The following is a 4,618-nucleotide window of genomic DNA, read 5'->3' as shown; positions in this document are numbered from 1 at the left end:
GTGATCGAGGAATGTCCGCTTTTTCGCCTCGGAGCATCTGGTAACCCTAATCTCCTTATATCTATTCTTCATGATTTTTACCGTGGAGAATAGACATAAGGAGCCCAAAGTAGTGTAACCGAAAAAGAGCCAATTTTCGTCGTATGGACATAGTTCCAATACTTTTCGTTCCCGTGTATGGGGCTAATGTGGCACGGGGATAAAATGGTAGCTGCCTATGTTTACATAGTTGACATTAACACATTTTGTATTACATATTAAGGATTGTGATATTTGATTTTAATAGATAAATTATTATTTATGTAAAATCAGATTTTAAGAATTTGATTCATCGCGAAACATTTAATCTCTCCGATCATGCAATGGACGAGGTAAGTTACATTATATGTTGATATGAAAAGTAAGTATATAAGTTACCAGTTTTAAATCGTGTATATTTACGCATTATCGCACTGGTACCAAACTTTCACTTAAATGTAGCAGTTTTTATATTCCAATAATCTTGGCATGGCTCAAAGAAATTAATTCAACGATTTAAGAATTTTGTATATTTCTTTAAGCCTTGAAGTTAGATTTACACGAAACCATGACGGCGGCCATCCATAATCGTGTCAATCTAGCGCCGCGCTCGGGAAGATTTAGCATTTCGAGGTGTTATATATATTTATTTATTTTCCTTCAACAAATTGTGAATAAGACTAATTTATAAACAAAATTCGATATATTTAAAACAATTTAGGGTAATTATTAGTCTATAAAATTAAATCAATTTCACTTGTTCCTGAAAATTACTTAAATTGAAAAATAATTATTTCGCAGTTTGTTTCACTCTATCCATTCTTGTATACATGTAACTAACACTCTATAAATGTTTGTACTAACAAATATAATTAATTTTGGAGTGAAACAATCTTTAAACTTGCTAAATGTTCACATTGTTCTATTTTTTATACTTTCCCTATTGGATTTCATGTTGAAGTAGGGCCAAGTGCGAGAAGTGACGTCATGCGGCGAAATTTTTACCGCGCGCGTTCTTAAAGTATTATAACAGACTTAGAACCAAAAATTTAAAATTAAAAAAAAAAGACATAAGGCGGGGTAAGGAAATCTTATGTTTTAACAAAATTAATTTACTTTTTGATTGCCGATAATTTGTTCAATGAGCTACAGTTGACAACGCAAAACATCTTTTTGAAAAGCCTTCCTCGACAATGTTCCGGCACCGGCTTATTTTTTAATAATTTTCAACCAAAATTTGACAAAATATTCTCCAAATGATGCTTTGTGATGTGTAACATATGACAATAAATTCACTTTAACCATATCTCTGGAAAAAAAATCCAAAAAATTGTTTTTTTCTCCCGCTATACCCTACTCCTCCCTTAATATTCCTGATTTTTTGATAAAATAGTAAAGTATTGTACTTTGTTTAAAAAATAACAAAAAATATGATCGAAACATAAAGTTCCATATTGACACCAAAATTTGCTGGACTAGAAACTTCAAATATGACAACATCTAGCGAAGCTCACTACTACTCAGATAACAATTGGTGCGCACTGTGGAGGCATGTGTGCATATTAATCCGCCCGTCGTGCGTGCCGATCAGCACTTAGATGCGCCATCCATGGAGGCGCATATGCGAGGCACGCGCGTGCGTCCATGCAGCAAACACTCAGTGCGCGTGGACAGACTATCCTAAAATTATTTATTTCTGGTAAAGGAGGTAAATAAGAAGGTTGAATTAAATAAATGTATCGGAATTTATTAACAAAATAGCACGCCCATAGCGGGGATGGTGAAAAAAGCCCACAATCGCGATGGACTATCTTAAAATTTTCATTCCTTCCCAGATGATAGCACTACGTGCGGAAACTAGGAACTATGAGAACATGTGATGTAAATTTGGTACCGATATAAATATCACCTATTAATGCCGTTGTGCAATTGCAAACTGTTTGTGTTTAGAGGAAAAAAATGGTTGCGCAAAGTGTCAGTGCTGAAAACCTATATAATGAGTGATACAATAATATCGCGTTGTTTTTATAAGGGCTGTGATTCGGGTAGTAGGGCACAGAAGGAGAGGTATTAGACGCAAAATACTTAATATCTATACTTGCGTTCTATTGTTTTTATATTTCTCATCTTGTTTTATTAGCATTACTCATATAGTTGTATAAATAATACAAGCGTTATCACTGCGTTCGTAACACCAACTGACACTTGACATAACCCAACTTAACCTATGAACACACTCGATACTCTAAAGCAGACGACAATTTATAATTTTATATTTTGACTGAAGGGAAGCTTTAATCTGGGAAGATATAAAACTCCAAGGACAGGCGATCGCGGGCTGGCGCCAGTCGAAATACATGGCGTGCGGTCTCCTTTTAGTACTTCGTGATTCACACAAAACTAGAACCGGTACACACCGATGCGTTGCAATGTTGTGCGCATGTACGCGCCGCAAAATTTCGTCACAGGATGTTTGTAAACATGCTCGCGTTATGCCACACCTTGTGCACGCACTTCAATTACAATCAAAAAATGTGGGCGAACATAGTGAATTTTGGAATGCATGTCATGCGCGCACGAATTGTTATCTGGGTACATACATCGATCGCAATGAAGCGAGACGCTCTCTGATTAGCGGGCCTTTTTCACGGAGCGCGACTCTCAGTGGGCGGGCACTTTGTCGTTTGGGCTTTTTGTCACGGATCCTATGAATCCTGATCCATTTGAATGTAATTCGTGTACACGATAAACATGAAAGGATAGTTTTGGGCTTAAATATAATTTCAGCAGTTACCGCTTGAAATCATGTTTTAATTAACATATCTATTTTCACGTAAACCTGTAGGAGTTTACTCCTAGATATGAAGGGAAATCACTTTACAGCTATCAAAAGTAAAATTTTACGTTATCTTTCCAGTGAATTTTAACTCGTGCTCTCTTTAAGAACCGGCATCAACACGAGAAAAACATCGAGAGTTGTCTGCTAAAGAGTAACAACACTGAACAAAATCTCTAATCCAGGATATAAGATATCACTTATTCAATTTACGAAAATTTAAATATGCCTGTACTCATGAAACTGAAATCTTTTTATTATATTTTGAATCCATTTTGTGCGTATTTTACAGAAACTACTTTAGTTTTCATTGCGTCTGATCTTTAAAAAACAAAATATCAAACATTTGTCCATAAGCCGCAATGATTTATTACATCTAGTTCATAGTTGGTCACAGTGTCGAAGATATTATAAGCCTTGATGCGGCTCCTCACTAGGGAACCAATAATAAATTCCAAGAACTAAAAATGCTATTAGTTAAAAAAATATGGATGCATCTCTGTCTCTATCTAACCAATGGTATTTTTTAGTTTTTGGAACTTATTATAAGTTCGCTAGTGAGGTGCCGCATCTAGACAATAATATCTTTGACAGTGTGGCATCCTAGCCGGATTGCGCCATTTTTATTGCTTGTTCGCCGAATTCGACGTGGTTTTTAAAATTACTCAAACACAGATCCTTTGAAAGAAATGATTACAACTATAAATGTATTGAAATAAATAAAACCACAAGCTATTAACCCGCGCACTCGAGGGATAGCTCATTTGTTTAAATCAACACATAAAACAATAACCTCAACCGTGCATCGTATTTTATTTTATGAATTTATTAATAAATAAATAGAAAATACAAGTACGTAAATTGGCGAATTTAATGTTTCGCGTGATTGTTCATTTCATGCATGAGTCGATTTTGAGGTTATGCTTTTCAGGTGTATATAGTATGAATATTATTACTACTATATATATTATTAATGTTAATATTATAATTATAAAATATAACATTAATTTTAATTAATAGCTGACTAACCTTTAATAGAAATAGTTAAACTTTTAACTAAAATAATTAGTTTTCTGAAAAAAAATTTGAATAAGAAGATGAATTTCCTTGTAGTTAAAAGAAACTAATTTTTAAACAAAAAGAAACAAACAAAAAATCTACAAAATAGTTCAATTTTCAGAAAAGAAATTTTCAACTAATTTGATAAATTGTCAATCAAAAAAATAACTAAATTTTTAACAAAGCAGTTTCACTTTCAACCAGAAAAATTGAAAAAATTAGTTAGAATTTTTTGAAAGTGCTTTAAATTATTGAAATTAATTGAAAGTTTTTTGCAATTTTAAAAATACCTTAAAATAGTTTAAATCCTTTAAAATCACATACTAAATACTTGAAATCAATTGAAAATTACTTAGAATCTAGTAAAATGTCCTAAGATGTATCAAATCCTTTAAAATCTCATATTAAATTACTGTAATAAATTGAAAATTCCTTGAAACCTTTTAAAATACTCTCAAATATTTCGAAACCTTCAAAATCTTTTGAAAAATCTTGACATCTTTTAAAGATTTTTAAGGTATTTTGGAGTGTTTTGAAACAAACTTCATATCATTATTAAAATTCTTTGAAATTCCTTTAATTTTTAAAAATGAATTAAAAATTCAGTGAAATCTTTTTAAACATCCTCAAATATTCCAAATCCTTAAAAATCTGTTGAAATCTCTTGAATTTTTTTAAAGCTCTTGAAAATTGCTTGAAATTTCA

The sequence above is a fragment of the Belonocnema kinseyi genome, chromosome 2 (assembly GCF_010883055.1).
Source record: "Belonocnema kinseyi isolate 2016_QV_RU_SX_M_011 chromosome 2, B_treatae_v1, whole genome shotgun sequence".
Classification (NCBI taxonomy): domain Eukaryota; kingdom Metazoa; phylum Arthropoda; class Insecta; order Hymenoptera; family Cynipidae; genus Belonocnema; species Belonocnema kinseyi.
The sequence above is the reverse complement of the archived record's forward strand: the minus strand, read 5'-3'. Positions refer to the sequence as shown.